Genomic DNA, 11,208 nt, shown 5'->3' with positions numbered 1-11,208 from the left:
GCTAAGAAGGCTTGAATCAAGATGGAAAAAAATTAAAATGAAAAGGAAAGAAAAATATTTGCTATGAGTCAGTGTTTTTATTATTTGATGAGTGTTTTGCAGTCTGTGTTTTTACAGCCAATTAAGATACAAAGGGTAAGGGGATTAGGTCTTATTTATTTTATTCTACCTTTCTGGTCTGTTGACTGGCCAATCAAGAAATCTCCAGGCCCAGGTGGGAGTTCATATCGACTTGTGATTTCTCTTTGCCTCCATGTTTTACATGAAAAGGTACTTTGTTGAACTTGCAACTCACCCTGTACCTTTGAAACAAAAAAGACAAATGCGATGGATTCAATGTCTCTTGGTGTTGATATCATAGCTATTGCTTATCTTACAGGATAGAGAATATGCCAATACACTTATTTATTCCGTGCAGATGTCAAAAATCACATCTGTATGCCGACATATGGAATGCTGATATGACCAGACTTGCTTGTATATTTCCTTAACTTCATTTGTAAGGAGATAATTTTTTCCAAATCAAATATTTGCAGGTTATTAAAATCACCCAGTAGGGTGAGGCCTACAGTGTGTTTCTATGTATATTTTCTCAATGTAAGCATAACTAAAGTTGTGCAACTCCAGGAGCACCCAAGGGAAAAAAAATGCGTGCTTTAAAGAGGCACATTTCCTTTTGTGCTGTCTTCCTGTTCCTGGTGGAGAAAGTATTACTTTTGTACTAGCCCACATCATCGGCAATTACTTTGCAACTCTCTGTGCAGAACATGGCATGCCGTAAAGAAGGCTGCTTACGTACAAACTGAATTTGTGTTCGTCATAAGTCAGTTCGACTATGTGATATTTCAATCTTTGGATTTAATAAAACAAGAGACTTCAAGCTTGGAGATCATTCTGGAGAGGTCAGTTTAAGTTCCTGAAATTTCATTTTCCTTCTATACTCATATGAGAGTTTCTTTGCCTCTATTATATGGTGCAAGGGGTAGGATTTGATTCTCTGTCTTTAAGGAAGGGGGAGGAAGTCATATGGAGGAACTAGAGAAGGACATTCACACACAAAAAAGAAACCAAGAAAAAATTCATAACCGTGAGCATGCTGGTTAGAATGAAGTTATTTCAGGTTCTCTCATGACATTCAGACTTACAGTCTCCTCCATTCAAAAACTTAACATGACAGGTAGACCAAGATGATATAGTGATGGGGTGATGAATCTAAAATTGAAACCACTTCTATAAGAAATAACAGAAAACCTCTCTGATATCTCTGTCAGCATGTCTAATGTTTTGAGACAGTCCGGAAGATATTTCATAAAACAAGCTTCCATGGCTCATTGCTTTAGGTTGATTACTCATATTTTCCCTTTGTAGCAATGTTTTTCTAAATGCATTTCATTCAACACAGTGTTTCTTTGGCAACAAATGGCAGCTCATTGTTGAATAGCTAGCATTGCTTTGATGATTTTATTACTTCAGTGCCCATTTGCATAGCAGAATCCTCTATAGAACTACCACAGCCAGTTCCATGTGTCAAAATTTTCAGAAGGTTGAGCTTTAAAAGTGCACAGCTTTCAACGGCAGAAAGATGAGCGCTTCATCCCATGGAAGTGTTTGAGGTTCAAGAAAGGTTCTTTACTTGTACAGTGGCAAGGCCAAGGAAAACTAAAAGACCTTGTAAAATATTTTCACACACATGTGCAAAGACACCTTGGGACAGCTAAGAGCTGTCTACTTAAGGCACTTGTGTAGATAGGCAGAGAGTGACCTAGCAGAGGTTTAAATCCTTTTTTTTATATCCCAGCTGACAGCCCAAATCAGTAGGCTATCATCTACACTGAAGTTACTTGGTCAGCCTCTTGTGTGTAGCTCTCCTGTCTCATATCACTGTGGTCTTTGGTTTTCCTCCTTCACAGGCAGTCTTATCTCTGACACACAGTAAGAGGATTTCCATGTTAATTGTTTTGCACAAAGAAAACGAGAATTTCTGCCAAGCTTTAAAACGGAGTGATTTTAATCTGTTTCAAGCTCCCCCCAGGTCCTGGCTATACAGTGGCTGGCTTCACTGGAGTTCTTTGTTCTGCTTTCTTGAGACTTAGATACTTACAGTTTGTTTTGGATGATTGCTGGCTGCGAGTCTATTGGGAGATCTGTAGCTTAGTCTTTCTTTCATCTCAGAGCAGTCCCACTTATTTAAATAAATTAGTATTTTTTCAATGAAACAAGGTTTTGACCTATATTTCAGGTGAGTGTCAAATTACTGATACTAAACTTTGCAGAAAATTCTGTTCAAAATTCAGAAGTGATTTCCTGATACAAAGTTATTCTAAATTAACATATTCCCAACAAGAATTCTGGCTTTATAGAACTGGTATTTTTGACATTAAAATGCATGGTAAAAGTCATACTAGTGGATGTTTATGTTTTTCTGCAGACTCACATGAGGTGAACATCCTGACCTGAGCAAAGAAGGAGCAGAAGTTGTACTGAAGAACTTGACATACTGATTCAAAGTTTTTAAACCACCATTGCAATGCTCCTACTTAGCCAAACAGGTCCAGCTATACTGATTATTGTGGGAACTGATTTGCCTCTGAAAGAAAAATACATTTATGATAGTATCCTAACCAGTTTTTGACAGAGGGAATAAACTGGCTTTCAGGTGTTAATTAAAGTGAGGATTATTCCATAAATGACTGTGCTTCCACTAAACTATGTTATAAAATTTCTCTGGAAACAAGGGCAGGCCACTTCAGAAAACCCGGAGTCACAGTCCTTGTCATTTCTCACATCCATCTAAGACGGTTGAAACCTCAGCTCCTTGTATCCTTAGTTTAAGAACATCCTTACATTTAGGAGCTCTTGGTTACCTAGCCAGCTCTCATTCTACTAGGATGAGAGCTGACTGGGTTGTAATTAACGGGACACTTCCATTTATCTCTTCATGCTGGATCAACATGGTAAAATGAAGACTACGTGTTTAAAGCACTTGAAAGGCAGTAAACTTTAAAGTGGCATCTAATCAGCCTGTGGAATTTGTTGCTGTGGGACATGGAGGCAAACAGTTTGAAAGTCAGGGCAGGATTAAGCACTTGAATAGGAAAAATACCTGCAGTTAACTTGTGAGGTTAAAGTATTATGAGGTTTATCAGTTCTTTTGCTTCTGGGCATAAACTGCCATCTCAGCTTGTGAAAGAACTTGTTTCTGCTCTTGCTTATTGCTCTGAGCTGTTTGTGGGATGCTTTCAGTGGGTGTGGGGCACCCGAGTAAGTTGATGCCCAAGGGGAGGACAGCAAACCGGAATGGTCAATAGCCCTACTGTGGAGCAGGGGCTGCCACACTGGTTTTGATCCCCCTGCTTCTGAGGGATTCCACAGCTCGTGTGGGAGGCAAGAAGCACAGCTAGTGGGCTGCCTTATATTAAATCTTGTTTGCAGAAAATTGTCAAGGCTGGGAAGTGATTTATTGTCCAGTCACTGCATGGCCACTTTTCCACACAAAATAGAAGCCCTCCATTATGTATGTGTGTCTTCTGACACATGAATATATAAAAAGGAATTAAATCCTTTCACCATTTGGTCCGAGATCACACTTATCTGCACATTATCTTTCTGTTTTTTTGGTAAAGAAAAGCTAGAAGAAAGTGGCTTGAACATTCCTGCCTTTTTAAAACTTTTTCCGTAATGTCTTTTCATAGACAGAGATTATACATATGCATGTTATGGCTAGAAGTAAATGCATAGGCACAATGCAACTACAGCAACAGGTGTTTGGGGGATTGTTCACCTCTAGAATATTTGCAGAACACATTTAAACAATTAGCTCTTTGCCCTCAAGGACTGGAGTTTATAAAATGGAACGCTTTACAGCAAGGGTGGTTCTGACTGGAAACGGCACCAGTTAGATGAGGGGTTTTGTTCTCAGACATGAAGATTAAAACTTTAAATGCCTGGCTGTACCAAAGCAGAACTTTGGATTTAGAGTGCAAAACTGTGTTTAGGCTACAGGAGAGCAGAGAGACAGTACTGTTGGTAAAGATGTTACATTAGAAAACAGGGTTAAGAGTGGCTCTCTTCAGGCAGAGATATGGTGTCTTCAGATGGGCTTGTGGGAGCATCTGATGGTCTTATCTCATAGAGTTTTCAAAAAGGAGGACATTCTGACTGCTTTGAATGATTAATGTAACCACGAGTGTCACTAAGAGGTCTAGTTGAACTCAAACAAAAGCAAGTGATGCTTTTCCTCCAGTAGCTCCTTCAAGGATCCAGTCAAGGTACTAGATACGCTAATCTTAAAGATGAGAATAAAGAGTTGAGGAACCCATTTGAAATATTTCTTTTATTTCCAGACTTCTGCAACTTTCTGTACTTCATTCATAGCTTTATTCTTAAAGTGGGCAAGGTGTTGAAGATGCCATGAAATACGCTCGATCTCCCTATTGATCTGAGTGTCTACACAGAGATGCTAGGTTCTTTCATGTGCACTGCTGGACTCTTGGGTGGAGGTACCTGGACAAGCACTAGCTATCTGCATGACAGCTACTGTCTGGAAATTTAATATATGGATCTATTGACCTTACCAGTCACTTGAGAGACCATCCTTTTAAGAGTCTGTGTGCTGAGGTGAGTTGAGCAATGGGACAGAGCACTACTAGATTACTGAAGGACAGTAGTTCCCTCATGTTACAACCTCTGCTGCCTAGTTACAGCAGTCAGGGCCTCGAGTGCACCAAAAGCCTTTAGTTGCCCTGACCAGCCTTACCCAGGACCTCCGTCCATGCAGACCCTACCCTTTAGTCCACGAGCTCCATTAAGCTCAGGCCTGGGCCCCCAGAGTGCCTGAGAGATGTTGTGGATGTGCCTGTCTCTTGCTGTCCTGAGTTGCTGACTGGATTTCCAGGATGGACACCAGGCCTGTGTTGTAGCTTTGTTTCTGATCTTGTCTCTGGTCTGAGCTACAACATCAGTAGTCTTGTCTCTGGTTCTGTCTCCTATCTTGACTAGTTGACTTGACTTCCTGGATGGACCTCAGACTGTGTAGGTATCCTTGTCTCCAGCTCTGCTTCCAGCTCTGTCTCCAGAGGCTGTTGTGTTATGCAGTAAACATGGAATAATCCAAAGTACATTTGGCATTGCGCTGTAGCTGTGAGCATATTACCTGGCATAGTCGAGGTCGGAGAGGAAGGGAGAGAGAATTGCAGCTGCACTGGTATGCTGGTTAACATACTGTAGACTAATTTACTCATTTTGAACCACTCAATGGCATCCAGTGTCATTGTGCCTATTCCTCTACTCCAGACATGTAGCTAAACAGTGTCTTGATGCTAGTTCTGTGCCAGAAGGGCAGTTTATAAACTATTCTCAGACAATGTACAACCTCCTCCTTCCTTCCTGTGAAACCTTCTGGGGCTTAGCATGTGCGGTGGTGGTGGAAAAAAGGGAGGGAGAAGAGGAGGAAGGGTGAGAGGAGCAAATATCCATTGCCAGCCATTCCCGATGGAGAAAAAAGGCTGTGATAGTAAATGATGCATTTTATGGCAGAGAGGAAATGCCTTCATCCCATGAGCTGTGGCTGCTTACGAGCACCCTGGCCAGGGTTCTGGCTACCTGAGGAGGAGGGGGTAGGTCCCTGACCGTATTTGGCCAGATGAGAAGTCTGCAAGTTGGGAGGTGTTGTCCCTGGTGGATGTAAAATACTTACAGGTGCTTCCTGCTGCCTGGCTCCAGCTCCAGCTCTATGTCGGGAGGCGGGAGAGCTGTGAGCAGATGGTGTAGCTGTGTCTGGAAGTTCTCAGGTGGCAGATCACCCCTTAGAGACTGTCACAGAAAGCGTGGATCAGCACAGTGAGCTAATCCCAGAGTTGTGGAAGACTGGGAACTGTAACAGGCTGTACTTTTCTGACCTGGAAGAAAGGACACAAGCAAGGAATCGTTGCAAGTTTTTGTGACTTTTTTGCTGTTGTCGTTCCATGTTATCTGAAACGCACTTTTAGGCTTGTCTTGAAATGAAACCTTTTGACACTTATTTGGAGGCATGCCCAAGGAATGGTCTAAAAGCTCTACAGGAAAGATCTGTGTCATGATAGCTCTTATGAAGTCCGAAGAAAAAGAGGCTTATAGCAGCTCTAGCATAAGTTTGTAAGCAGAGCTTTAACCCTTTTGTAAGGAAGCAGATTTTCTCTCAGCCATTAGGGCTTTTGTTTTTCCCCCTCACTTTTCTTCTTCTTTCTATTTATAGTCTGCTCTAGTTTAATTTTTCTTGGCCATCAGACAAGTAAGCAAGTCTTTTCTCTGCTTATCTTAAGGTGGAGTTTGTTTATACATATACAAGATCTGTAATTACATAGTAGTATGATTCCCTGCAAAACACCCCCTAGCCTCCACTCCCCAAATTCATATAGGACTTATTTTCTGCAAGGCCAAACACACTTTTAGAGTTTCTAGGCAAAGCTATTTTGTATATATATGATTTTCCCTCCCATCTCAACACTTCCCTCACAAAAAAGAAAAAGGAGTGGAAAAAAAAAAAAAAAGAAGACAGGGCAGCTGGGAAATCTTAGACTAAAGGACAGATCACATTTCAAAACATTGTGAACTAAAAATAACAATTCTGATTTCCCCTTCCTTCTCTTTCTCTCCCTCTTCCCCTTCTCAATATAATTCATTTTCTCTAAAAAAAAATCCCATCCTGAGAATATTAAACCATGTAACACTTCAGTGTGGTAGATTTTATTTGCAAGATGCAGTTATGATTTAAAAAATTGTCAACTGAGATAAAAGCAAGCCTGAGACTATTGTGACTTATGCACCTTTAAGTAATACTGTACGTACATGCACACACATGCATGTGTGGTAACAGGCATAATAAGGTTAGAATTCATGCCTGCTTCAGTTTATGTCAGGAATCAGATATTTGTATGGATTTCACATTAATTATTAAATATTTTGGCTTTGTGGACTTCTGTCTCTCAAAGGATACTTCTCCTGAAGTTTGTGGGTCTGCCTTTCTTGTATGAAGATCAGAGGTTTTCAGTTGCGTGAATTAGATTGGAGGGTTTGGGTTGTTGGTTTGGTTTTGGGTTTTTTAAACTTTCATTGGTGTTTTCAAAAGCAAAGAAGAATTTTGCACCTTTTTGAGTGCCACTCTGCTGCAGGTAAAGAATGTAACAGCTTGTGAGAGTGCAGCTAGAGCCAATAATAATTTGACTGACATGGCTTGGCACTGAAATGCATATTAAAATTCACTCTGTCCTTTCAAGATGGAGATTTTAATGCTGGGCACTTGTTTGAGATGAAAATTCACTCTTTTATAGATCCAAAGAGCCTACATCCATGAAAGATTCTCAGAAGGATCTAATATTTCTATTGATGATAGAATAAATCCTTCAGTGTCATGAAGTTTCCAAGCCGTGGGAGTTTCCAAGACCAGTGAATACTGCAAACATGTTTCCATATGTAACACACCATACTTTTCCATACAGGATCCCAAAGATTCCTTGGAAAACCACAGAGGACAGTCAACTATGATAAGCTAGTAACAGTTTTAGGAAAAAATATATTTACTTCTAAGAATTTATAGGAAATATAGCAATTCTCAATAAGGGTTAACTGTGGATTCTAGGGATAACAAAGTTCATCACGGGAACAAATGTGTTCAGATATTTGATGGGTGTGATTCCAATGCCAAATAAGGTAGCTCCATTTGGAAAAGTTTGACAATATATACGCTCTTGTTTCACAGAAAGGCAACTTCTTTGATTTTATGTAAGATATGCACACTTTTAAAGCCTGTTCCAAAATAAAATCACTGATATTCTTTCCATGGATTTGAGAGAGTTCCAATAGGTGGGAGGTTAGCTCTCCTACCTACACTGCCAGTAACCAGAAAAGATTTTTTAAAGAGCTGTTTATTGCATGGTATGGTAGAACAACATTTTTCAATACATCCCCCTGTCTCCTGCTTGCAGTGCTAACACAGGTTTGTGGTGCCTGCTGGAATCTGCCTGGATTTTAAGGCAGAAATTTAAATACGTTGTGTGTTTGTTTCCCTCTTTATACACAATGCAATAAAAGCTTGCATTAGTATTTAGAAATTTCTGCATGTGTGTGAGACCATGACATTTGTTTGTCACAGACTCCTGTGTTGATTTTATGCAGAATTAAAGATACTTTGTCACAGAAGGTACTGTACATGTGAAGAGGAATGTCTATGTGTAGGCGAGGGTATTATAAAGAGATCAGTAGGCCAAGTACTCTTACTGCTTTCATTATCTGCTCTGTGGCTATAGATTTTTACCGGTAATTGAACATTGTCAGCATCTTAATGGTGAAGCTTAAAGCTTCTACAGGTGCTTTCCAATCCAGTATTATCAGGGGTGAACAAATCCTGGTATCTACACCACCACTGTGCTTTTTCTTTTTCAGAATCCAGAGACATGTAGAAATTTGGGGTGAGATCTTGCCTTCCTGGATCACTCTCTGCTACATACCTCTTGAAACAGAGATGAAATGGCACTATGGTGAACAGCCAGATCTTTGTAGATCACGGGAAAATTGGTGCCTCCCAGCTGGGCAACAGCTGTTAATCCTCTTCTTGTTGAGAAGTCAAATTAAGTTATTTAGGAGAGTCCAGTTTTAACATCCAGTGTTAGGAACTGAGCTGAGCTGGCTAAGTTACCTGTGTCCCTGGTCTCCTTGTATACACAAGGGTGACAAGATTCTCCTGAGGCTGATGCAAGGGGGACATAATTACCTCCAGCAGCACCTGTAGAAGGACCCCAGGGGAACTGGGTGCCTGGAATCAGGTAGTACAATGGTTTCTAATGGTATCAAGATCCCATGTATGTGAGGGCTTCTCATCGATCCTCTGGATCCTACTGAGGACTTTGCTTCTTACAAAGGGAGATGCTGTTGGGGTGGCTGTAGCTCTGAGTAGTAAATGGTCAGGCATGAAATACGGCACAGGCAAACCTCTTTGAATAGGGAACCTGGATTTTCTACAGTCCCCCAATTTGTCAAAACCCACATTTATGGAGCAGAGAAGAATAATTGTTCTCCCAGAGCAGCCCACAGGAGCAGCAGTAGCAAAATAGAAGCCACCTCACTGCTCTGCAATTTGCAGTGCTGTACATTATCTGCATAAAGAACAGTCTTTGTGATGTCCATGAATTTGATTAATCTTTCATGTAGTTTTAGTTCTAGTTGCACTCTGGCATTTCTGTATGTTTGTGCCACAAGCAAAAATAATTTTTTCCTAAAGCAATAATAATAACTTTTGAAATTCATTGCGTCTAAACAAGTTTCCTTTGAGGAAAATATGATCTTACTTTTCCTTTCCAACACACAATTCAACAAAGATGTACAAACACGTATGTATACTGTATACTGCACAGATTTATTTGGATTAGAAATCTTGCCTATTAGGTGTGTAGTTTTTAAAATACTTCCTTGAATGAGCAAAAAGTGCATTTATATAAGGAAAGGAGGAAAAATGTATAATTAATGATACCTAGAGCATAATCTATCCTATCCAAAGCTAGACAACTAAAATAGGTCTCCAGAAGTGCCACTTTCTCTTCACTATTTATCCAGGGAGCTTGGAGTAGTGACTCATTTGGCTATAGAGTGAAATTAGCTGTGTAAAGACTCAAAGTGAGGGGAGATGAGCTCCACCTAAACTCTGCTGCCATTGATAGGCACAATGAATGTGAATTGCAAAATTCAGCTTCTATGTCTCTCCCTAATATAGAGCATATGCTAGCAAAAATAGAGTTGATAGCATTAATTGTGACAGCTGATGTTGACGATTTGAGTTCTTCCATTAAACAGATGACTCATCTACAATTTCTTTTTAGGTTGTCTAGATTATGTGTACTTAAAGCCTTTTGGGGATTGTAATTCTACATTTCATCTGTGACAAGGAAAACAGCAGGCATGTTGAGCATATGAAGATGCAGAAAGGAAACCTGAAGATTTCCCAGGCTCTGTGAAACACAGAGTCAGACGCCCTAAGAAACCATGTGATACAGATATATAAACTTTTCTTTTATGTTGGGCATCTGTATTCTAAAGCAGCAGTAGGAAGATATAGGTGGCATTTCTAGCAGTGCTACTGAGATAGCTACTTTCAGAAGCTACTGAGAACACAGAGTGAGTGTTTGGATCTCTCCACCCTCCTGAGAAAGAACATACATGCTTTCTGATAAAATCAAGTAGTGGAGGAAGACTTCCCCAGGACACCCCAATTTTATGATCAGAAATCCATAATGAAACTCATCAAATGACAGCCAGCATGCAAACCTTTATCTTTGCTTAAACACTTGTTGGTTATTCAGATGTGAACTATATCCTGGGTGCTGAGTTATGCTGGGTCCTCAGTATTATTTCTGTGGTTTCAAAAATTTCACCTTTCCTGCAGCAGTGTATGCTAGAGACTGGAGCACATCTCTCCACTGTCCCTCCAGAGACATACCTCTCTTTAGGAAAAAAAAAAAAAAAAAAAGAGAAAAAAAACACTGAACCTTCTTTCTTCCACACTAAAAGACCTTTGTCCCAAACCACACATGTAGATTTTAAACAGAAAATAATATGAAAGCACAGAGCTTCCTTTATAGCAGACCTTATGTGCCTTATGCAGCTTTCTGAGTTCCTGTGTCCATGGATTTATGATGTGCTCTACACTTTCCACATTCTCAGTGTTGTTTTCCCACATTTGAAGGAGAAATGATCAAGAGATTTGTGCTGGAGTGAAATTTATTCTGTCTTAAGCTGTGTAAAGGTTCCAAATTCACCACAGCATGGAAAATAGAAATGCTGTAAGCATCTTGGGCCCTTCCCAGACATGCAGACACCGTGGCTTCTGTAGAAATGAACATTACATTCTTCTAATTACTGTTCTTGTCAGAACTGCTTTTGCCTCTAATGGATCAGGTAAATATGAACTGAGCACATGTTGTAATGCCCAAGGGGTCGTTTCTTCATGGGAAAATAGCACCCAACCCAATGAAAAGTTGCACTCCTCTGCAGAGGGGAGAACATGAGTGGCCTTTCTGGTCATTTACAGTGAATTGCAGAGGTAGACCATCAGCAGTCCAAGGTGATCCTTTGTTTTGAAGTAGGAAGCTTTAATTTAATATTTTTTAAAATGCTTTAAAAAACAGTTTAGGACTGTGTTAAACAGGGTCACACCACCAAGTTTCCTCTGTGTGTTCTAGA

This window comes from Leptosomus discolor, chromosome 1 (assembly GCF_034619465.1).
Source record: "Leptosomus discolor isolate bLepDis1 chromosome 1, bLepDis1.hap2, whole genome shotgun sequence".
Lineage (NCBI taxonomy): Eukaryota > Metazoa > Chordata > Aves > Leptosomiformes > Leptosomidae > Leptosomus > Leptosomus discolor.
Note: the sequence above shows the minus strand (reverse complement) of the source record.